At 38.6% G+C, this 25,477-nt stretch overlaps 1 protein-coding gene and 1 long non-coding RNA gene across 7 annotated transcripts in view; one reads left to right on the top strand and one right to left on the bottom strand.

Moving 5' to 3' along the window:
- The window catches only part of DSCAM (DS cell adhesion molecule), an 855,708-nt gene that overhangs the window by 491,957 nt on the left and 338,274 nt on the right, over nt 1-25,477 (top strand). The gene's annotated exons all lie outside the window — the stretch shown is intronic.
- On the bottom strand, nt 12,802-14,155 carry LOC141409990 (uncharacterized). Its single transcript, XR_012433161.1, has 2 exons — nt 14,006-14,155; nt 12,802-13,694 (listed from the first exon to the last, which is right to left on the bottom strand). It is a non-coding gene; the product is annotated as an uncharacterized lncRNA (long non-coding RNA).

A 25,477-nucleotide genomic window follows, 5' to 3' on the forward strand; every position in this document is an offset into this window, starting at 1 on the left:
TAGGCAATCATGATAGGTAAGGGTCTGGCACCTCATTTTCTAGATGTGGTGATCTGGAAATTTTCAGTTATTTGATGTTATCTGGGAGGCCTCATGGTTACTTTCCTAAGAAAATAACTTAGATAAGACAAATGTAATTTTGTCAAAAAAATTTTGTCAAGTTTTAAGACTGGGAGGGTCAATTTCTATGTTTATTCAAAAGAAACCATAAACATTAATTCTGTAGGACAATTGAGTCAGCATCAGTTGTAGTAGTTGTGATGGATGGTGGTAGTGGTAGTAGTTGTGGTAGTGGTAGTAGTTGTGGTAGTAGCAGTAGTGAGAGTAGTAGGAGTAGTGGTGGCAGTGGCAGTAGTAGGGGTAATAGTAGTAGTATCAGTGATAGTAGTACTGTTGACAGTGGTAGTAGTAGTGATCATAGTGGTAGGAGTAGTAGTATTAGTGTTAATAGTGGTGGTAGAAGTAATAGTGGTCATAGTGGTAGTGGTAGTAGTGGTAGTCATGACAATAGTGGTAGTGGTGGTAGTGATAATAGTAGTAGTGGTAATATTAGTAGTAGTGGTAATATTAGCAATAGTGGTAGTAGTAGTGGTAGTGATAATAGTAGTAGTGGTAATATTAGCAATAGTAATAGTAGTGGTAGCAGTGGTGGAGTAATCATGGTAGTAGTAATGGTAGTTACAGTAGTGGTATTAGTAACAGTGGTAGTAGTAGTAATAGTGGTAGTGATAGTAGTAGTGGTAATATTAGCAATAGTGGAAGTAGTAGTGGTAGTAATGATAGTAGTAGTGGTAGTAGGGGTAATCATGGTAGCAGTAGTGGTAGTGGTATTAGTGGTAGTAGTAGTGGTAATAGTGGCAGTCGTAGGAGTAATACTGGTAGTAACAGCACTAGTAGTAGTGGTACTAGTAGTGGTGGTGAGGTGGTAGTAGTGGAAGTGGTGTAGTGGTAGTAGTAGGGGTAACCATGGTAATAGTAATGGTAGTGATAATAGTAGTAGTGGTAATAGTGGCAGTTGTAGGGGTAATAGTGGCAGTCATAGGGGTAATAGTGGTAGTCGTAAGGGTAGTAGTAGTTGTGGTGAGGTGGTAGCAGTGGGGGTGGTGTAATGGTAGTAGTAGGAGTAATAATGGTAGTAGTAGGAGTAATAATGGTAGTAGTAGTGGTAGCAGTATTTTAGGGGCCTGCATTCTCCAGTATTTTCCTCACAGACCCGGGGCCACAACCATTTCAAGTTAAGTGTTGTGTTCCCGGTGGGCACCCAGCTCGGGAACACTGCGCATGTGGACTGTGAGCTGCTCCCATCCGGAATATTCTTCACCTGCTCACCCCCCATTACTGAGCTGCAACTTCCGCAACAAACCAACAGCTTCATTGTTTTGGGAAACTGTTCTCGTTACAGTGGATATTAAGGAGCCCTAAATCCCATCTAAGTGAATTTGGCTAATTCCCAAAGTTAGGATTTTCTGGGAAGTTGGCATGATGGTGAAGAATCCCTTTTCTCTGGTACCCGTTATGGTTGACAATCAGTGAAGTTTTCTTGTGCAGTTGCTTGCCATTTAAACATTGTTTTAGCATATTTTTGTGAACTAAATGTACTATTTTGGAATTTGAATTTATCTTTTGGTGAGACGTAGTGGCAAGGAAGAGGAAGTAAACAAAATCTCTCTAATGAATTAAAATGTACAATGGTAAATGTCATCTCGATTTAGGAACCTGTTGGCGGTTCACAAGCAAAATGAGCTGCCCTGAGTTGGAGCCTCCGCAGGACCAGCTTCTGTAGGTACAGGCATAAAGTCAGCTTTCCTCTTGCTGAAGGCTTGGAAGAGGCTGCAGGAGAACACTGTTATCAGATTTGACATTCCGAACTGATGGCTGATGGGCTGTGAGAGGCGTGGCAGGGAGTGATTTCAGGGGCTTTAATAAGGCTTGGCAAATAAATGATCAGGTCACACTGTTCACAGTGTGAATGCCAATGTCTTCCTCCCCCATCCACTCCCTGAGAGGACTCCAGGACCAAATAGAAAATAAAATAAATTTAAAATGAACTGTAAACAGAAAAAAAAATTTTAATAGACTTTGTCCATGGAAAGTGATTCTTTTATAAAATTGCTTTAATGCCTATTTTCTTTGTGTTCATAAATATAAAGAGAAAACAAAACCAATAGCAAGGTCTCAGTATTTCTGGTTTTTTTTTTTTTTAAGTTTTGTGATTTAAGAAAAAAAAGAATTCAAAGATACATTCCTTGCAAAGGGAACTGTGGAATCTACACCCAAATCTCCAAATTGTATTCTTAAGTCAATTGTAACTAATTTTAGTGTTTCTATTTACAAATTGCTCTCAACCCTTTTAGTCTAAAATAGAGGAAAATGTTACAGTCTCCAGGTAGAAAAAAAAAATGCGTCATTTTAAGCTGGATACCAAAGAGACTCAATTTTTTGATCCAAAAGAAAAAAAATACAGAAGGAAAGTAAAAATAGACCTGACCTTTGAAGGCAGAAATTTCTTGTCTTTAAATTTGACTTTCATTTTCTTTCATTAAAATAAAAATAAAATAAAATAAAGAATGCCCCCTAATAGTCTCTTCTCAAGTTAAAAATACTGCACCACATCAAATTATTTTTGGAACCAGCCAAGAGAGGAAAGGGAGGAGGAAGTTCAAATGCAATGCTATCATTTCTTATTGAAGTTAGAATTTTCATAACAATCTTGCAAATGTTTTTTATAAATTACACTAACTGAACACAGTATATTTGTATCAAACGACATTATTTGGCCACTCAAATTAACCATGTAAAAATAACCTAATTCTACCTTTACTTCCTTATAAATTTATCTTAGAGTCCCCTTGGGAAATATTTAACATACTTTAAAGATCCTGGGATTAACTTAAGTTTTAAACCCCTCTGCCATCCAAGATTGTCTGTATTTCTAACCTAATCCCTCCTAGTACTCCCCAGTTACACACAAAGAATCCAAGTCTGAACTCAGTTCTACAGTTCTCAGGGTTGAAAATCCCCCTCTCCCCAGTCCTCCAGGTGAAATTCAGCCATTATCCAAAACCTCAGCCCAAGATCAAGGCTCCTCCATCCTCTCCTCCTCTAGGGAAAAGATAGCTTGGCCCTGCCAGGAAGAGTTTTCTTACTCTTCTGTAAATACTTCTGTGCAGGGTCTGTGTGGCTCAGTATTGCATTTCCACTTCTTTCTGGTTTACCTACCTTGGCTGAAGACTCGGGGAAGCAAAAAGCTACGTTCCCAGACATAGCTGCCAGGGTTCTGGAAGTGGTTAAAATGCAGTCAGATGCGTTGTATATATATGGAGACTTGAGAGCCTGCTGAGTGCAGGTTCATATTCTATTATTTTTCATCCTGGCTGTATAAAAGCCATCTGATGTGGAGGAAAGAGTGTGGTATTGGGAGTCAGGCAAGCCTAGGTTGTATGACCTTGGTCCTCAAACTATGCGATCTTGCTGAAACTCAGACCTCTCATTCAACTCATGAAAAGGGTTAGGGGAATGAAATGAAGTAATATGCAAAATGCCTGGACTGTAGTAAGCAATAGAGATCATTGTTCTTATCTTTATGTCGCCTCCTATTCATAGTCTAGGTGAAGTAGATAAGTGTGAATTCACTGCTATATTTAGACCCCAACAAGATTATCATTGCATCAAACCACCCAACAAATGCAGGGTAGAATTTATGCCTTGACTGTTCCAAAAATTGATTCCTTGACTACTCCATGAATTCATCAGTTTGATGCCTTTCTTTTAGAAAAAAAAAAAGTATAGATTTGACCACAGAAACTTTCCTTTAGGGAACTATATTAAGGAAATAGTTAGAAATGCAGAAAAAGATCTATTTAGAAACTCTTATTTTAATTATAATGGTGAAATATTAGAAACACTCAAGAACAGATAGGCCAATCCAATTATTATATACCCATCCAATGGATTATTACACAGTATTAAAATGATGCATTAAAGCATTCAAATGACAGGTAGCCGCTCCTCATTTAGCAACATTCAAACAATAATCACTAAGCACATGAATCTCATAAAAGAATCAAGTAAAATAAGCTGAATGCAAAGCTATTTAAATGACAATTTAATCTCAATTATCTAAATACACACATATCTGTAGAAAAAGCATAGAAGGGTTATGCAAACATGTTAATAATGGTCAACTCTGATGTTCAGCTGTTCATCCTTGGTAATGGAATTATGTGGGATTTATATTTTATTCTTTAAAGGTTTTTTTTTTTATTTTTCAGATTTTTCACACTGTGCCTATACTTGTAGTCAGAAAAAAATGTAAGTTAAAGTTTTATAAAATGATAATATGGATTTCCTATTACCTTGATTTTAAAAAAATATGCCTATAAAAACATATAAATTTAGTAAAGTGGCTTTATAGAATTTTCGTTGTATTTTCTCCTCCAAAGCATAAGCTCCCAAAAGGGCCGGGAACATGTCTTTTCATGTTTATATCTTAATGAAGACTCATCCATGTATTTCCTGTTTGTGGAGCTGATATGGATTGAGTGCTGCTCCGATTCAGAGGTCATGCACCTGGGTCTGGAGATTCCTGGATGATAAAGGGGAAGGTGCCACATTCTTTGGGTATGGTTTTGAAGTGGGAGAGACCGAGAAATCATTACCTTTCTTTGGCAGTATACCTTTAAGTTTGCACTCTTTAGATTTGAGGGCATTCTAAATCTTTCATCCAAGAAGGCTTTGTGGTCTCAATCTGGAGCCGATATTAGGGAACCAGCCTTTGGAGCTGTGTGCATTAAATATGGGCTTACACTTGATGTCAAGGAAGCAAAATTTGACGGATATCTAACATGCACTAATACCTCTGTACATGTGTATCAGCTCATTGATCTTTTTAGTACTTGGTTTGGGGGTTGAATTGTAAATTTTATTATGTCTTTTGAATGTGTTACATTCTTTTTCATGATTGACAATTGACCTGGTGGCTTCCTAAGAAGCTCTGGCCAGGCTGTGTCACGCTTTGAAAAATTTCACTGAGTTGTGGACATTGCTTCTGGGGTTATATTCACTATACTGCTGCTGTTTGGTCCTTTATGGGAAGCATCTCTTCAATAGCATCTCGCAGAGTTTGGCAGGACCAGGGGGAGAAGCTTGTGTTTGGGAGTCAGCTCAGAGGCTTCACTGTTCTGTACCTGGTGGCTTTCTTTTCCTTCCACGTCCTAGATGAATAACACATTCCCCATCCTGGAATTCCAATTCCAGTGTTACAAGAACTTGTGTTCTACCCTTCTTTGTGACCTCGAAGGATACTTATAATAAATTCGTGTGATTATTGCTTTCTAAGTTGTATTGGTTAGTTTCTTAGAAAATCGTTGAAAGTTTATGTTTTAAAGGAGTACCATTTTCTAATCCACTCTCATCCTATAACTATTTTAAAAATATATTTCATTTTAGGAAGGGTGTGGCCTACAGATGAACATCTGATCTAACCATCTGAGGGTGGTTTTATTGCTGTTAGATTTTTCCAAATATTTATCAAACATCATTTGTCTTTAACTCACACTAGAATAATTATTCGTGATTATTAGTTTATTACTAGATTATTAGATTAGATTATTAGATTATTACTAGATTATTCTAGATGTGATTATTAGTCTTAATACCTGTACATAAATATCACTTATAGGCATTAATTTTTATAGTGCTAATAGGATTGCATGCTCAAGAAGTACTAAGGATTAAAATTAAGGAATTCCTCTCATTTACCCAATATTTGAATATGAGATTTAAGATGTGTGTTGGATATCAGACAAGGATATGTAGAATAACCATGGAGATAATGGAGGAAATAAGAAATGACTTTTGAAAAGACCGATCAAGGCAACTACCTTATGAAGACTCAGCCTCAGGTGGATATTTCACAGGTGTGGTTCCCACAGCCCAAACTCCGTGCTCCTTTGTACATCTGCTTCTCCCTTGGAGAGGTACTTTCTCTCTGGGAAGAATGAGGGGACTAGCCAAACTTCCTGGCATGTGAGATCACCCAGAGTCACATTCTAGTGCCTAGTCTATGCAAATTGTAGCAACATACCATACTCAAAATGAGATTTTTATAGTTCACAATCTTCCAATTTTTGCAACAAGAAATTCCTGATAACAGCAATGTGGTAATACACTTCTCTAAATATTTGCAGTGAGCAAGTATGTATTGAGTGAACATACCTGATGCTATGTGGGACACTGCAGGAGAAATCAACATGTGCCGGTGGGGAGATATCCTGTCACTGACACTGCTCAAGCTTACACTAACCTGTAGAAAAACTCCACAGTATGAACAACCCTGGAGAGAAGGATAAATCATAGCATGAAACTGACAAAATTAAAAAACGTCCCCTTCCAAAGAAAGAAACACTGAAGTGCTTTATGGTTGTATTTTTAAATTACTTTCAAGCACATTGTATCATTTGATCAAACCAAGTTGATGGTTCGGTAATCTTCTCATTGATCTGCTTTCTTTGCTTGTAATTTACATTAAGAACTATGGCACTCTTATTTCAAACAGGAGGTGGGTAGATTGTGCAAAATTTAGCCTCCCTCAAGATTTCTGTATGTTTGTGTTTACGCAGAGATTTTTAAGCGTAAAAATGGCTTCTTATTCAAAGCCAATGTGAGTGAATAGAATACATATTGCTGCTTATTCTAACAGCCATGAGCCCAACCCCTGGTAAGGCAATAGCTGTCACCTGTGTTTGTGAATATTATTTATATGGCAGCATTTGCTGGTATGGTTGGAACTTCAGGGATTGTTTAAGGAGCACAATGGTTTCATGCAGTCTGCATCATCCAATATGAAATGTTATATACCTTGAAATATTTTTTCCATGATGAGAAGGTCTCCCTCCACTCCCCACATTTGCAAAGAACCATAGATACAGTTTTCTTGCTTTTATTTTAAGCTTGCTGCTACCTGAGGTAGGCAAGGAATGAGCTGCTTCGAGATGTTAGAATAGATTAAATTGTGTCCCCCAAAATGATGTTGAAGCTCTCATGCCCCAGCGGCTTAGAATGTGACCTTATTTGGAAACAGGGTCGTTGTAGATACAGTTAGTTAAGATGAAGTTGTATTGGAGTGGGATGGGCCCTTAATCCAATATGACTGGTGTTTTTGTAAGAAGAGGGAAAACTTAAACGCAGAGGGAACATGGCCATGTGAAGATGGGGTGGAGACTGGAATTACGCTGCCACAATCCAGGATCACTGAGGCCAACCAGAAGCTGGGAGAGATAAGGGAAGATCTTCCCTTGAGGCGTTGGAGCAGGTATGGACCTGCTAATAATACTTCTGGCCTCCAGAAATGGAAAAGAATACATTGCTATCATTTAAACCACCCAGTTTGCAGTAATTTGTTCCAGCAGCCCTGGGAAAATAATTTGGATGCCACGTCGAAAGGTGAAGCCAAGAGCACAGCACAGAACAAGGCGCACTGGCAATCAGCTGACCCAAGGCTGTCTACCTTCACTTCATGAATTATTCAGGTCTTCTTTTTATACCTGTCAGTTTGTAAAGGGAGATTGTCATCTCTTGATTGGCTATTACAGATTCTTCTAAAATGGTTGCTGTCCAAAAGCTGAGTGATAGACTCCACACCTTTTACCCCTGTGCAGTGAAGAAGAGTAAAAAGAACAAAAATGTAGCTTTTGATTGAATATTAAGGTCAGACTCATCCACCCGCTGAGCAGGTGTGAATACCACTGTACATGCAACTGGGCAAGCGTAGTCAAAGGCGGCCTGATTAAGCAAAACGAAGCTGAGACAGCCCTAGTCTCTCCCTTGCCCCATCCTGTCCATGCGTGCAACTCCCGCTCCAGGAGACTTGAAAGGGATGGGGTGGAGTGAGGGGGGGATGGGTAGTCACAGATGAACAGGTGACCAAGGACATTTATTCTCAATGATGCCTGATGGTGATCCCCAAGAGAATAAACACCCAGACTTCTAGCTCTGGCCACACAATATGTCCTCTTAGGATATATTCATTCTCATTTATTCCCCATGTCCTCATGTCCACACCTGTTCTCTCACTTTTGCATCCTCCCCAAATCTCTGTTCTTTTCTCTTACATGATGCATGAACACGTGCCATGGCCATTGGGTAGGGAGCAGTGCAGGCAAACAAGTCAGCCAGTGTACAGGAAGATTTCTCGAGAGTACTTGTCCATTCTGTGATGGTAACAGGCTATATCTTCTTTCAAAAATGAGAGTTTAGGGTGTGGTTTATCACTCTTTTCATTAACCTGGGTCAGATAAATCCAGATTCTGATGTACTTTATGGTTCACATGGTAATCTCTTTGTCAACTTGGTCCATATGGTTAAAATGATTTGGAGAATTTAGCAAATAATTTAGTCGATATCCCTGGACAGTATTAATGAGAAAAATCCTATGATGGTAATTCAGCATAGATTTTCTATAATGTATTGTGGTTTGGCCAAATACAGTGGATATCTTTGGAATGTACCAGAAAGAAGTGGTGCCCACTAATCAGATGTCTTTTTTAGAACATTAGCTGTTTCTTTAATGGTCCTCATTTTTGTTATTTCTCTTCATAAAATATTGGCTACTTAAAAGAATATTCTCTAATTAAAATTTAATACCAGGAAATGAAAGAAAGATGGTTTCAATGCTAGACATTTATAATGACTTTATGATATCCTTGCTCAAATGACAAGTGAAGTTTTCTCAGCATGACATGAGACTAATTTATCAGAAGATATCAAAATGAGTAAAATGTACATTGGAGAAAACCGTTTTATACTCTCAAGAAGAGAGCAAATTATCTTGAAACACTGGGGATTTTTATTCATCTTTTATGCAGGAATATCTTTTATTAAATACGTGTTGAATTACATTGAAGGAAAGAGTAAACTTACCATCTTGTATCCCTCCCATTTCTAAATGGCACAGGGTATTTATACTGTACACTATATCTACTGTAAGAATTGCTAAGAAAAGCCAACATGCAATAAGCATGTTCTACATGGAATTTGTAAACAATTGCTAAGTGGTAAAATGTGAGGAGAAAATATAGGGAATGAAATTAAAAGGCAAAATTGGCTTACCTAGAGTGGTGAATTGATACCACCCTACTCCAATAGGGTATGTGCATTTGAATGGATTGTAATAGGTTTTAGTAGGATTGAACACACTTTCCAAAATGTAAAGTTTTCAATGCTTAGAGTTTTATCAAATATTTTCAAAGAACACAGCTGGTCTATCAGTGGAGGAGGGGGGTTTAAAATGGCCTTAACTCCTGTGATTTTCCTATGAAGATTAATTAGAGTAATGACCACGAGAGCCTTATGGAAACTGTAAAGAACAAGGTCTGGTTCCTCAAACAGTAAAGAGATGCCTGCCGGGTTAAGATGTTGGTGAAACGGAATTTGTGGAAAAGTGTCAAAAGCACTAAAGAGATTGATTTTCTTCACCCACAAATACAGCACGCTGACCTACCTCATACCGAGGAACACATGACTTCATGATACCCTGTCTTGTGACCTCCCTCCCATCTGAAATGTGATTGTCTTCCAGTGTTCTAGATGCATCTAGATTTTTATATCAATCATATTTGCCATTATTATCACTTTATACACTCATTATTTGTTAAGGGTTACTCATGCATACCTAGTTCTTTCTCCACCCTTCTTTTTGCATCTCTTTCTTGAGTACAATTTCCTTTCTGAGAGAACATTCTTTAGTTCCAGGTGCAAGCCTGCTATTGGCAAACTTTCTTAGTTCTTATCAATCCTGGGAAATTTCCAAATTGTTTTCCCAAATATTGCTTTCTGCCATTTTTTTCTACTCTCTCTTTCTTGAACTGTAATCAGCCATGTGGATTTCCTCCATCTCTTATTCAAGTCTCTTAACCTTTCTTTCATATGTATCTTTCTTTTATATGCTTTTTATTCTCTCTAGGAAATATTCTGAGTAATTTCTGTGAGTTTATTTTCTTGTTCACTAGCTTTTCCCAACTGTATCTAATATAAATATTTATGTCAAGGGTTATGTGTTTTATTTCTGTCCGTTCTGCACATATTTTACTGTTTAATATTTTTATATTTTATGATATACTTTTGTTCATGTATCTTGTTTTTAATCCAATTCTATAGTTTTACAACATTTAAAATACTTATTGTGTAAACAATATTGAGTTATTTCATTATTTGAGGACTCTGTTGCTTCTTCTGACCATTTTTTTATGATAAATTGTTCTCTAATGTGTTAGAGGTTTGGTATTGGAAGCTCAAGATTGGAAGGGAGGAATCAAGCTTCATCTGTAAACATTTCTCTCAGTGCTCCTTCCTCCAGGGAAGATTTGTCTTTGCTTTTGCCAGATGTCCTTAGAAGCGGAGTCACTATGTGTTACTTTCTAGAGTGAGGTCTATTGGACGCTGCAGACAGTGAGAATACAAATCCCAAACCAGAGCAAGGCGAGTACTATGGTTAGACATAATCCCTACATAAAGCTTGGGCTAGGAAGGCAAGGGTATTTGCAAAGGCTCTTTTTTTTTCAGGTCCAATCTTTTAGTGAAGTTGTAGCTTTCTGCAGACTTCTCTTGTGTAGGACTTGTATAGGACTAACAGCTTCCCATTTCCTCATTGCTGTTAAACTATGTTTTTTTCCCTTAAATGTGCAAATGCCACAGGGAACTTATAGATAGTATCAACAAGATCTTTGCTGTTAGGTACTCACCTCCCTCTTCCTTTATAGAGCCCAGAGGACTTTTCTTACTTGAGAAACCTGCTGTTCGTTTAAGTCAATATTATATTTATGTAGCATGTCTAAGTGTCTTATACCTGGAGTTTTCAAAATAATTAGTTTTTTGCATAGTCAGAAATGGAAGTTGCTACATCTCACTTCTGATTCACTGACTATATTAAACTACCTGAAAAAAATGGAAAAATAAGATTCCAAATAATGTACTCTGACGTACATTTCATGACAGAAATGACCAAAACTTACCTTAATAGTATAAAAGAAAATTAATTAGGTGGTTTTAAAGCAAAAATAAAATTTAAAAATAATATAAATAAACGTGGAGTGGAGTTCAAGAAAAACATCACTGTTTCCACTTTAAGTGGAGAAATCGTTTGACAAGTTTTCATTGAAAGAATTTTGCTGATCTCGAGTTTCTATCAAAGCCCAAGAAGTGTAAACATAGGACGTGCTTATAGGTTAATAAAGCAAAAAATCATGTGTTATTAACGAGGAAGTGTAAAGGTGCAGCCAGATCCACAGGCATTCACTATTTCATTTCTGGGAGTGTTTTTCAGCCTGCGGTTCCCACACCATGTGTGCCGTGGAGCCCTCTGTGCCACGCTGCGGGACCTCCGTCTGACCAGCAGGGGGCGCGGAGTGTTCTCCTGCAGCCGCTCTGCATGGGCTGCGGCTCCAAGGTCAATTCCTCAGCACCAGGCAGGTGCCTTTGTAGCAAATGACATTCATTCACATTCACAGAAGTCTCTAGAACAGCCTTGTACGTTCTTCAACTGCCTTCAGCTAAAGCTTTGGAATCTGAAAACCTGGAAGGAGGCTTAATGTCCAGACTGTATTTTCCTTTTAATTTTGCAACGTTTACAAAATCCACTAAGAATTGCTTTGCAATGATGAACATACACATTTTTAGACTTTTTTTTCAAATGCTTTATTCCATTTATATTTAGCGGTGAGGTGGGCCTAGACAAAAATAAAATAAAAGCACAGTGTTAAGATCTGCAAGGCCATTAAATTGCAGTGCACGTAATTAATGGACCATGATATTGCTTGAACACAGAAATGTACATTAACGTTGATCCAGTGACACTAGTGATTTGTTTATACAGGGCTAGATCCACCTAAAGCTCGTGGTGAACACTTACAACCTTGCACAGAAAGTGACTGTGCTTTAAAGCACGAAGGCAAAATCCCATTGGGCCAAAGATACCTTGTGTTCCTAGCTGTGGATCTGTTTATCCTCTTTATTTTATACTTTGCGTTATTTCATTACTTGGAAGAATTCACCCACTTTTTCTGATAAAGGCTTATCAGGTTTTTGAAAATATATATGTATGTGTATATATATAAATTTTATATATATTATATAAATGAATTAATTTATATATAAAATATATATTATATATGTTATATAAATTTTATATATCATATAGTTTATATAAAGTTTATATATAATATATTTATATATAAATATAAATATATATTATATATTTTTATATATTATATATAATATATAAAGACAAAGATATAAATATATCTTTATATCTATATATAAATATATAGATATAAATAGATAAATATATATATATATATATATATATAAAGTTTTGAAGAAAAGACAAAGCATTGCAAAGAGCTGTCAGAGGGGGACGAGGAGCTTATGAAGTGCACAGGCAGCCCACAGCCTCTCTGCAGTGGTCACGTGAGAGCCAACCCCTCAGCCACATCAACAACCCACAGCATGTGCCAAGCCCTTAAGAAGTCACACAACATTTCAGAGAATCCTACAAAACCAAAAACACAAAAGCTGTCAACGCAATACATACATTTCTAGGTAGACATATTAGCACGACTCTTATGTGGGTGCCAAGGAATCTTGTAAAGGTTTGTGAAAAGTTGCCATCGGTTTTACTGCCTGTCAGCAGTGGAATGAGTGGATTCATTGATTCGTTCATTTGACAAACATTTAATGAGCAACTACTCTGTATGTGTTCTAGGGGCTGGGAATACAGCATTGAACAAAATACAGAACTAAACGATGCTTGATGGAGCTTTTATTGCCATGGTTAGCATGAGTTACATTCATAAAATATAATACTTAATTTTCATTAAAAAGAATGAACTAGATTTCTTTATATCAACATAGATCTTAAGAGAACACAATGTTGGATGGGAAAAGTGAGTTTTTCCATGAGAAATAGTAAAATACTTTTGTAAGTTTGAAAAACAAAGAGAAAATACAGAATCATACTATGTGAAGTTCATTGCCACATCTATGTGTGGGAGTGTGTGTGTAATAAAATAAAAAATCAAAACTGGGAATACACACTAATATTTCTGATAATAGGGCTTTTTAGGAGAAAAAGATAGGATAGGGAGGGAAGAAAGAAAAAGCATTTTCTGTAAAGTTTTATTTCGTTCATTAAAAATAAAGCAAATGACACCAAATGTTAACAATGATCAATTTTAAGAAATAAGTACATGGATGAGTATTTTATGCATATGTGGGTGATTGGTACTTTTTCAGTTAAATAAATAAATGGCAGTGGGAGGAGGGACAGAGGAAGGACATGGGGAATGAGATGAAAGAAGGATCATGATGAGGCCAGAACTTCCCTAGAGGACTGACCCGTTGTGAGCCTGAGAGATCCCCGGTAGCAAAACTGAGCGGAGCTCCCTGTGGCTCTTTCCGTCCTGGCCTCACGCTGCCTGGTTAGCTTTCCCGACCCATCGTCCATCTCTGCTGTCCTGTTGTTGTCGTCATCATTTTGTTTTGAGATGGGGTTTCACTCTTGTTGCCCAGGCTGGAGTGCAATGGCGCGATCTCAGCTCACCGCAACCTCTGCCTCCCAGATTCAAGCAGTTATCCTGCCTCAGCCTCCCGAGTAGCTGGGATTACAGGCATTTTTCCACCATGCCCGGCTAACTTTGTATCTTTAGTAGAGATGGGTTTTCACCATGTTGGTCAGGTTAGTCTCTAATTCCCGACCTGAGGTGATCCACCCACCTAGGCCTCCCACAGTGCTGGGATTACATGTGTGAGCCACCATGCCAGGCCTTCTGCTGTCCAGTTTTAGTAACAGCTTTAGCACCTGCCTTGCTCTGCCCTCAGCATTCCCTGCTTTAACCATCCCGATTTCACCTTTGCCTCCCTTACGTCTATCTTTTATCTCACAGTCTGAAAATGAAAATCATCTACCACTATCCTGGCACCAGCGCCTGAGCCTCCCAGAACTCCCACTTACCTGGGCCATGTCAGCCCTGCAGCCATGGAGCGCCTCCAGGGGGTGCCTCTCCTGTGCTTCCTTGGCTGTGATCTCCAAGAAGAGGAAAAGCCAACTGCCCGTCTCCTTGTCCACCTTAGTAGCTTCGTTTCTCCCTCCTAGCAGTAGACTGCTATCCCTTTCTCCAAGAAACATTGTATAACCCACCTCTTCCAGGAAACATCATGAACACAGTGCTTCTCAAATGTTGGTGATTCATGAACTGTCTTTATGATATCTGCAATCACTGAATACCATCTGTGCTAGTATTTTTGTGTTTTGAATAATTCTTGTTTACTTAAAACAACGTAATTGTAAAAAAAAAAAAAAAAAGAAAAAAGCATTACATTACTACTTTTAAATGGAAGATCAGTTTAACTAGCCATATAGATAAATGCAATACAATGAAAGAAAAACAATAATATTAAATTCTAGTCATATACAATTTTCTTCCAAAGACTCTAAGCCAGTAGTTTACTTTTCCTTTGTCAAAAAAAAAGAAAAGAAAAAGGAGATTAAGAAGTGTCAGAGCAGTTGTGAAGATATCTTACTTCTGCAGAAACATGCTGAGAATTCTAGTGGAGGCGCCTAAGTAGGTGGGTGGATAACTGGTACCTTCTGTGGCTTTCCGTTTGAAAGAATCACAAGAATTATGATTTACAGAGGGGAAAAATTCTCACCGTGTGTCCGGATATCATTTCTCTGTAGCATCTTATCTGCTGCATACCATCAGTGGGTTCCACTCCATCTGAATTCATCATAGATATATCCTTTTCTTTTCTTTTCTTTTTTTCTCTTTTTAGAGGGAGTCTTGCTCTGTCACCCAGGCTGGAGTGCAGTAGTGGCGTGATCTCAGCTCAAAGCCTCTGCCTCCTGGGTTCCAGCAATTCTCCTGCCTCAGTCTCCTGGGTAGCTGGGATTCCAGGTGCACGCCACCACGCCTGGCTAATTTTTGAATTTTTAGTAGAGACAGGGTTTCACCACATTGGCCAGGCTGGTCTCGAACTCCTGGCCTCAGGTCATCTGCCCGCCTAGGCCTCCCAAAGTGCTGGGATTACAGGCGTGAACCACCTGCCTGGCCAGATATATCATTTTCTATCTCTCTTTACATCAGCGCTTACGTATATCCAACTGACAGTGTTTACCTCTGTTCTGCAGTTGTTTGCACTTTTACTTTAAGGTATGTTTCCTTTCCTTCTCATTAGGAATTAGCCTTTTAGATACCTTTAATTCCATTACTAGGTCTGCATATGGTGGGCAGTTGCTCTATGATTTTATTAATACCATTTCGTTACAAAGGATATTGCAAGGCAATGGAGTTTGTGATAAGCTAGATCTGGGAAAGTCATTTAGGGAATTGAGTTACTCTCACAGTGCAAGGCTCTGTGACATGGAAGCCAGCCTCAAAGATTCTCATGGGGTCAGACTATTTAAAACCAAAAGGCTGTGGAGTGGGAGTGGCATGGGGGACCCCATCTGACATGGTTTCTACCCTTGGGTGTTCTCGTAGGTACATATATTTGCATGTATATTTGTATGGACGGCTCAGTAAACTCATTGCAGTTTCCTTTGACATTATCGCGTGTCATCGGGAAACAAACATAATCCAAAACCTTCAAACGATGTTGCATTTAAAAAAAATAAACTGCTTTCTCTGCTATTCCCATTATAAATGCAACCAAGCCTGTGACCTTATAGACTTGCTAGTCTTGAAGCATGTGTTTGAGGTGGGAAAAATTGTGGCATGTCCAAGAAAATGATACAATATATATTTTGGAAATAGAATTGATAGGACATAGAATTGGTCTGAACGCCAGGATGAGGCAAAGGTGTTGAAGACCAAGGTGGCTGCTAGGTCTTGGTGAGGAGCCCTGAACAGGTGAAGAGTCCCCCTGCCAGGAATAAGAACTAAGGGACTTACTAATGCAGACATCTTTAATTTAAAATACAGAAATGTTTAAAGAGAGAACTTTAAGAATCCCAGATATACCAGCTGAAGCTTAAAGACGATTAGCCTTGCTTTGAAACGGAAGCCTAGTCAGAAAAGTAACAATTCCATCTCTAAGATGTCGAGAAAGGCTCTTCAAACATTTTTTGCTCTGACTCTCGGTAAGAAATGCATAGAAAAAAGACATTTTATCTTAGAACTCAGTAATGCACACACATAAATATACAAACACACCCATAATCTTATGTACACACAGGTGTACTGAAACAAGACTGCAGAATATTTATCATCACTGATACATACTGATACATTCTATGCTCTTCTATTTCATTTTTTAAAAAAATAAAGCTACAATCCATGAAACTGATTTCACAACCTATTAATATGTGAACCCAAAGTGTGAAAAACCATTGTCCCATAATATTAAGTGGCCACAACATAGTGTCTATTTTCATTCTTTATGGTTCCTGTTTCTCCAGATTCTTTCCCATAATCCTATGTCATCTGTATCAGGTAAACAGACTTTACAGTTAATTTTAAATGTGTTTTGCCAATAAACCCAGTGTCTTAAATTCCTTTTGGGCTGCTAACACAGACCAGGTCAGCAGTCATTGTGGGTTGAAGCGCCATGCTCTGACCTTCCTTCACTTAATTTTTCCTTCTTGCACATATTGCCTTTTAATCAGCACTGTATTGTGCAGCCACAACTGGAACAGACAATCAACCTGAAATACACACTCCCTTCCAGCCCCAAAATGCAGAAATCTTGGGGGACAGGAAATAACGCTGATGTACCTCTTCTAAATGTGAGTCCGCCTGATACAACAAGCACATTCAATAGCATTCTCTTCCTTCCCCTTTCCTTATCTCTATAATGGGGCTAGTTTCAATTCCCCAAAATCCAAAATAGGTCAGCCATGGACAGCCAGTGCCACACCCCCTGGTTCTTATTCCCGGCAGGAGGACTCTTCACCTGTTCAGGGCTCCTCACCAAGACCTAGCAACCACCTTGGTCCTCATCGCCTTTGCCTCATCCTGGCATTCAGGCCAATTCTATGTCTTATCAATTCTACTTTCAAACTATATCTTGTGTCAGTTTCTTGGATTTGCCACAGTTTTTCCCACCTCATATATACTTTTCCTTTAACCTTGTTCTTAGCTGCACTTATCCATGAATAAGCCCTTCTCATCTTCCTACCTTCCGCTGAAGTGCAACCTCCTCAGAAATCCTTACATTCACACCCCACTCCAAACCCCCACCATCGAAACAGCTCTACTCTTTACTAGAGTCAGCTTCCGTTTCACAATTCACATAAATGCACTTATGAGAGTGGACTTATTTTCTTTGTCAGTGTACTCTTTTTGTCTGTGTTCCCAACTGAAATATTTGTTTTCAAATGTCAGTGGCCAAAACCATCTTGTTCATCATATAAATAAATAAATACAATATATAAGTTTTGTGAGCTTCTTTGGTTCTTTAATAAAAAATCCCTTTACTTTTAAAGAAATTATACAAGTATATTCTTTCTAAGGATTCATTCTTTTAAACAACTAGAAATCTAACTAGAGCAAAGATTAATGATAGACGCGAATATCTTCACAAAGATCTGATCATTAACAAACTAAATAGGGTAATTAGGTATACAGTTGGAATGCAGTGTGCAGGCTTAAATTAGTAGTGTATAATTGGGCCTCATTTAACTGCAGGAGAATTTCACTGAGAGAATTTTATTTACATAAAAGAAATGTCTTAGTGAAATTGCTTTGAGAGAATTTAAAATATGTACACCAAATCTCTCCTTACATACTGGATCCAGCTGAGTTGTAAGTTTATTCCTCGTGCCCGGTATGATGGTGTTATTTCTAGCCAAATGATTTCTTCCAGGCGGCTCAAGATCCATGCTGGGGCTTCATTATTTCTTGGATATCTTGAAGATACTCTCATAAACGTAATAGGCTCCAACAAAGGTTAAATAAAATGATATGGTGAGGGCTCTGCCCCCTCAATATGATCCCTTATTTTACTGATTCTATTTTTAGAAAAAACTCGAAGTACATATATCTTCTAGAGAATCACTTAATTTAGCACTGTGCAAACCTTTGGGGGCAGCAGGTAAGTGGGGCAAACAAGAGGATCCCTTTGTCTTCAGAGAGGAAACTGCCATTTTGAGGGGGCAGCACTAACACCCGTATCAACTGGATTGATGCAATTATGTGTGAAATGGAGAATTATCGCAGAAGTTCAGGGAGATAAGCATGGCAGTTTCAACTTTTGTTGATCAACTACATGGCAGTTTCAACTTTTGTGTGAGGTGTTTGGAGGGGAGAGAATACAAAGACCAGGGTGAACATTGAAAGACTTCCCTTCTGCTTTTAGGCATGTCCGGGTAGCGACCAGCTTGAAAAGCAAGCATAATAAAAGCCGTCTTTGACGCATCTACTCCCGACAGCAATATCATCCTAAATTCATCTCCTTCTATGTTGTGTGTTACATGGGTTTGGTTTATGTCTACTGTGTCCATATGCTCACCACCCACTGACATCTTTTTCCAAAATAAATTTTAACTACCCAAGAAGCACATTAATAGAGTCTTCTTTTAAGATACTCAAATACATGACAGTGTAAAATGAAACATAATTTCCCCTCCCCTTCCCCTAATCCACTCATGATTTCAGAGAAAACTACAGTTAACATTTGGGCAGATACCTGCTGATCCAGGCCTCTCTGTTCATTTGCATACACAAATTTATTCGTATACCACTGCCTTTGGTACGTAACATTACAGATGGTTATGTAACCACTTTAGACTATCTAGTGGATATTTTTCTGCAGGATATGTGTACATATACCTTGCTGTCTATTAAGTAACTGCAGAGCATAGATGTACCCTAATTTATTTACTTACTTATCTCTTGATTGGCATTCAGGTTTATGTATAACTTTTCATTGTTAAATTATGCGTCAGTGCATTTTGGGGTGAACATCAAAGTGTGCACATCTGAGTTTTTCCATAGGATAGTCTTTGACGTTGCAAGATGGATTGAAAAGTATGCACGTCTCATACTTGCAAGTTGCCTTTCGAAAATCAAAAGGCTTCACCAATTTACATGCCCACCTGTAGAGGTTTTTATTTCCCACACCCTTTGTCAAGACCACTTATTTTCAAACATTTTATTTTTTTGTTCTAATCTCCTGGATGAAAAGAATCTCTCATTTTAATTTATGTTGATTTGGTCAAGTTCTAAGTAAATTTTGTTCTGCAATTAAGTAAAATGTAATTCATTTAACTTGTGAAAAGCTGACATTTTTGCAATATCAAGTTGTCTAATCCTAGAATTGGATATGCCTCTTAATTTATCCAGGTCTTTATTTTTATTTTTTTCTTTTTTTTTTTTTTTTTTTTGAGACGGAGTCTCACTCTGTCACCCAGGCTGGAGTGCAGTGGCCGGATCTCAGCTCACTGCAAGCTCCGCCTCCCGGGTTAATGCCGTTCTCCTGCCTCAGCCTCCCGAGTAGCTGGGACTACAGGCGCCCGCCACCTCGCCCGGCTAGTTTTTTGTATTTTTTAGTAGAGACAGGGTTTCACCGTGTTAGCCAGGATGGTCTCAATCTCCTGACCTTGTGATCCGCCGGTCTCGGCCTCCCAAAGTGCTGGGATTACAGGCTTGAGCCACCGCGCCCGGCCCAGGTCTTCTATTTTGTCATTTGGTAGTGACGTGGAGTGTTCTTTAACTCAATTTTGTGCATTTCCAACTCTTAGACATTTAATATTTTTATTGGTTCAGCAAGAATATTTTATCATATTTTATTACAGATTAGAGCTATTCTAAAGTGCTTTTCTCTGTCAGGAACTTACACAGATGTTCTTATTTAATATCATGATTTTCCCAAAAAGGCAATATTGCCCCTTTGTACAGGTTATATATGTACTCAAGGCTATGGCAATAGGAAGGCACAGAGCTGAGGCCATTTGCACCATCCTTTAGAAGTCCTCTCCCACCTGGCTTTCTTAGCACCATGCTGGCTTGGGTCCTCCAAGCCTCCTCTCACTCCTTTCCTGGGTCTTTTCTTGGCCTTCTTCCTTCACTCCTCTTCCTGGGGAGTTACTAAACTTCAGTTCTCATGAAGGGCTCCTCCTCAACAAGCAAAGTGTGGTCTCCAACGCCCTGTCTCCAGCTTGACTTTAGTCGCTGATTTTAACTGACTCAGCATGCTCACAGCTGAGCTCTTATCTTTTCTGAAACAGAATCTCCCCTACCCCAAATCCTTTGCTCTACCAATGCCACTCCAACCCCATAGATCCCTCAGACTTAATACCTGGCATCTTCTGCTCCTCACCTGAGCTCCGTTGAATGTTTAGGTTAAATATCTTTACATGCTCATGGCTTCTGCCCCACTCTGCTTGTACCTCTGCTTGCCCATGCCTTGCCGTCTCACACTTGTGTCGCGATGCAAACCCAGGGGAGCGATTTGCATGAGGGCATGAGCCAGCGTGCCAGGGCACTATCCTGGCACAGGTACTTCTAGTTGTATAAACTGGGGCAAGTCCTTGAACTTCTCTGTTTCTCAATTTTCTCATCTGAGAAATGGAAATAACAGTATCTTCCTCTTGGGGTCATTTTAAGAACTAAATGTGTCATAACATAAATAATGCCGAAAGCAGTGGTGGCCTCCACCTAGAACCTGTTGGCTCTGATTAGGATTCATGTTAATATCCATGCCTCTATCTAAATGTCCCCTTTTTATAAGGACACTGGTCACATTGGATTAGGGGCATACACTATCCAAGTATGAGTTCATCCTAACATATTACATCTGCAGTGACCGACCCTATTTCCAAATAAAGTCACATCTCGAGGTACTGAAGGTTAGGACATTAACATAAATTTTTGAGGAAGGGGGAAATTCAGCTCATAACATCAGGTTAGATGTCTTCTCTTTAGGGGGCTCTTCTTTTCTCTTATATGCAACTTTCAACATGCGCGTATTTTTGTCAGGCAACTCAATTGCTCAGGAAATATCTGTAGCTCATTCATGCCTGCATCTACTCCTTTATATATGTTTTTATATATCTATTTATAAGATATGTATGATATATATATAGATATTTATATATATCTTCTATTTCAAACACTTCCATTTTAGTTAATGCTAAGAGGCTCATGTCGTTTCTAATGCTATACACTTAGAATGTAGATTTAATTCTTATGTTCCTCTGGTATTTCAGAAACTGTTATTGAAATGGCTTTGGAGAAAGCTCAGTTTCATGACACAGTGTGGCCGTCAGTTGGAGACGGCGGGCACAGCTAATAAAAGTTTCATCGTGGTCGTGCTACCATTTGGCATCTTATTAGCAGAGCCATCTGTTCTTTTAATTGCTATTAACTCAATTCACATAGATTTCAATAGGAAAAACAAAACAAACAAGAGTTCTAAGATATGTTTCTCTAAGTGAAAAATGACATATGCTTTTAAAATCTTCCCCCAAATAGTATTGCCTTTATTGAAGATCTAACAGCTTAGCCACATAGTAAAAAGCCAGGGAACATAATGAAAGAATAATTCATCACAATCTTAAAATATGCTCATTTTCATGTAAGAATATATTCATCTCTGGAGGGGAACAAACTCTTTTTATGTAGTCTACATGAGGAAATGTGCTGAAATCTAAAAAAAGCTACTTTAGCTTTCTTTTTACTGAGACCTAGGAAAGGATGTTTTGAATACAAGCAATAATAGACTATGTAATCAGCCCATGCATTCAACAAATATTTTAGGATATCATAGCCAAGTCCTGTTCTATGTAATGGAGATGAAATGTTGAACAAGACAAAATGAGTTCTTGCTCTTCTAGATGAAGGAGGGAAATGTTAAACCAACCTCTTGCACATGTATGAGATACAGGTATAATAAAACCAAGTCTCTGATCATGAGTGAGCATGATCATGTGGACTGACTTTGCTGGAAATTTGACTTAAAAACTGAGGCCGGGATGACAAGAAGAACTCAGCCAGGGAGAGATCTGGGCTCAGAGCCTCCAGTCAGAGCAATTAAAAGAAGGACAGCATAGCCTGGGCATGGTGGAAGAAGGAGAGAGTAGAAGGGAAGGTTTTGGAGATATGGTCAAAGCCCAAACCATCATAGACCATCATAAGTGGTTAGGTCTAGTGGGATTCCATCAAGGCACTAAATGAGGTATATTGCTAAATGCTCGTGGATGATGAGTAGAGAATACATTGTAGAGAAGAAGAAGTGGACACAGAGAGTTTGAAAAGAGATTGAAAGCTACAATCCTTAGATGTGTGTGACAGTTTTGAGGGAGGAAAGTGGATGGATTCAGGATATATTTTGGAGGTAGAAGCAGAAGGCCTTCGTGTTAGATAAAATATGATGGACAAGAATGATTAATTTTGAGAACTTCAGGATATGGTTTGTTTTTTTTTTTTTTTTTTTATGTTCAGATACTAACAGATATGCCAGGGAGAATTTTTCAAGTAACATGATAATGATTTGGGGGAAAGTCCCTAAGTTTCTGTGAATATCCATTTCTACTGTGGAAAAGACTTCTGGAGACAATATCTTGGTCAGCTTGGGCTGCTATAACAAATATCATGGACTGGGTGGCTTAAACCACAAAAATTTATCTCTCACTGTTGTGGAGGCTGGGAAGTCCAAGATCAAGGTATTGGCAGATTTGGTGCCAGATGGGGGCCCCCTTCCTGGATTGCAGACAGCCGCCTTCTCACTGATCCCACAGGGCAGAGAGAGAACGTGAGGTCTGGTCCTACCCTTATAATCACATCTATACCTAATTACTTCCCAAAAGCTTTATTTCCAAATACTGTCATATTGGGGATTAAGAATTCGTCATATAAATTTTGTGCAGATGCAAACATTTAGTTCATGGCAGATGTCTGTGATCCTCCTTTCCCCAAGCCTTTCACTGGGATATACAAAAATACTCCATAGACTCAGTATATCTTTCTGTTTACCAATGCTCTGTCATGTGACAGTGGCTCAGAGGTTCGGTAAATATTTTGCCTGTGGTTGACATAGCTCCAAATGGCAGAATTGTGATGTAAAATTCATCTATGTCATTACCACTCAGATTCTTTAATATATGAGGTTGCCTTTCGTAAGTAAGCAAACGAACAATTGAGAGGGGGCCCTGCTATGCTTATGTCAGTGGGATCTTCCCTGTCTGGCTCACACAGGCTACATTTTATACACCTGTGGATTGGCCAGAACAGCAGAATAACAAACATGGCATTTAGTAGGATAGATACCATTTTAATTTTTATTTATGGTTAATATTTTTTCAATTGGAAAGTTATAATTACATACTTTTATTGGGTACAATGTGTTGATTTTGTATGTGTCTATATATGCACACCTAGGTATATACACAGTATGAAATGATTACATCAAGATGATGAACATATCTACCACCTTGCTTATCCCTTTTTTGTGATGAGATATTTGAAATTTACTCTCTGAGCTATTTTGAAATACAGAATACATTATTATTGAGCTTAGTCACTCTGCTGTGCAATGGATGCGTGACTATCTGCTAGATGACATAAATGCATTTTAATTTGATCTTCAACAGCAGAACACAGATTACTCATCATCTCTCTTCTTTCTAGATGAAGAAAGCAAAGTTTAGAGTTGAATGACTAGACTGAGGCCACACAGCTGGAAAGGGACAATGACCATTTTGTAGTTCAGATCCACTGGCTTCCAAAGCCCAGGTTTTTTCTTCCACACGGAGAAATCTCTCAAAGTGGATGAGCTTATTGCACCTGAAACCAGGGAAAGATCTTTTAATTTGATTCTTTATAAGAACAAAGAAAAAGTTAGCTGAGTAGATTGAATAAGCACATTAATGAAGAGGACTTTAACATATAAAGTTAATTACTTCATTTGAATAACACACAAGGATAAAAGCAGGTGTGGGGATAAATACCAGTTTTTCTCCTTGGGTATCAGTAGCCCCTTCATCCTGGTGAGACAAAGACAATGCCTCTTCCATGACTGCTCTCCAGGTTCTTCCCTACTATCCTTTTTCCTCAACTTCTTGGAATGCTCCTAAACCCAAAGGCTCAAATCTGTTTAGATTACAAGCTCCCTAGAGATAGGGGCTGTCTCTCTCATTTTTGCATTTTCGGAGCCTAGGACAGTGCTGGCCCAACGAATGGGTGCATCGCTTGGCTCTGTTTCCTGCCCACTTATAACACATGCTAGTTTCTAGAATCAACTCTGATGCGCATCTTTCTGGAGATCATGCATGCCTGCTTTCTGCAGCTCAGATCTTAAAGATCTGGCTTTCTGCTTTAACAACCCATAGTTCAGCAAAATAGATTTCTAGAACTGCTGCTATTTTAATATCTACCTTTGAAGCAATCGTATAGAAAACCCAAAATGGTGTCGTGCTAGAGCTTCAGAACCCACTGCTCTCTGGGCGGCCCAGCACTATGACAATGGGAAGAACGTGGCCATAGAACTCCAACCCTGAGGGTTTCTGCAACATTTTCCTATTGGGCTAATGCCCCATTTTCTTTGGTAGTTTTGTGTCCCTACATAGAAATATCCCACTGGACCCTATGCTAATCTTAACCACGCTGACTGAACTGGCACCATGCGGTAGATTTATTTTAGTGGCACTAACATGCAAGCTCATGTTAACTGACATTGGAAAACCAGTCTTTGACTTGCTCATAACCTATTTACTCTTCGTTTATACAAAGTCCTAACAGCCTTGGTATGTCTGTTTTCTAACTCTGAGCATACTGAATGCATCACATTGTGCATTGACAAAGATACTGATAACAAAGGGAAGTAGCATGTAACAACTGCATAGTAAAGGAGGAAGCAGAAAAGCTATTAAAGACAAGCTCAGAGACTTGAACATCTGGCAGTCTGGGACCATTCCATGCATCTTGAGATGCCAGATAGCTTCTGAGATATTAGTAACTGAGCAGCATGGCTCAGTAATCGATGTCCAAAATGATGACTCAAAATCCAAAAATCATTCACTGTTCAGTTGGCTCTGAATTGCAGTGTGTTTAACATGACAAAAAGTATGAACTATGTTTTAGAAATGTGTCCACTTAAATGCTAATAGTATTCCAAGGAAAATAAAGTTACTCATAAAATTTTTGCTTTGCACAGTTGTATGTTATAAGACAGTTCTGAATAGTCAAGGATGTGTGTGTGCTTGAGTATGTGTGATAGAGAAAGACACACAAAGAGAGAGAGAACCAGACAGAATTGTGTGTTTGCACTTTTTTATACCAATAAATTGTATTTAAACGTTTACCTATTTTAGCAGAAGCACATTCATTAATCCCATTGAAGGACATGAACAAATCATTTATTCCATATGACATGGAAACCTTTGGTGGCATTAAAGTGTCTAGTGGGGTACAGGGGCAAGATAGAGAATAGTTAAAATGATTCCTTATTACCACAGAGCTGACATATTTGGTGCTCTAATGACATAGCT

This window comes from Macaca fascicularis, chromosome 3 (assembly GCF_037993035.2).
Source record: "Macaca fascicularis isolate 582-1 chromosome 3, T2T-MFA8v1.1".
Taxonomy (NCBI): Eukaryota; Metazoa; Chordata; class Mammalia; order Primates; family Cercopithecidae; genus Macaca; species Macaca fascicularis.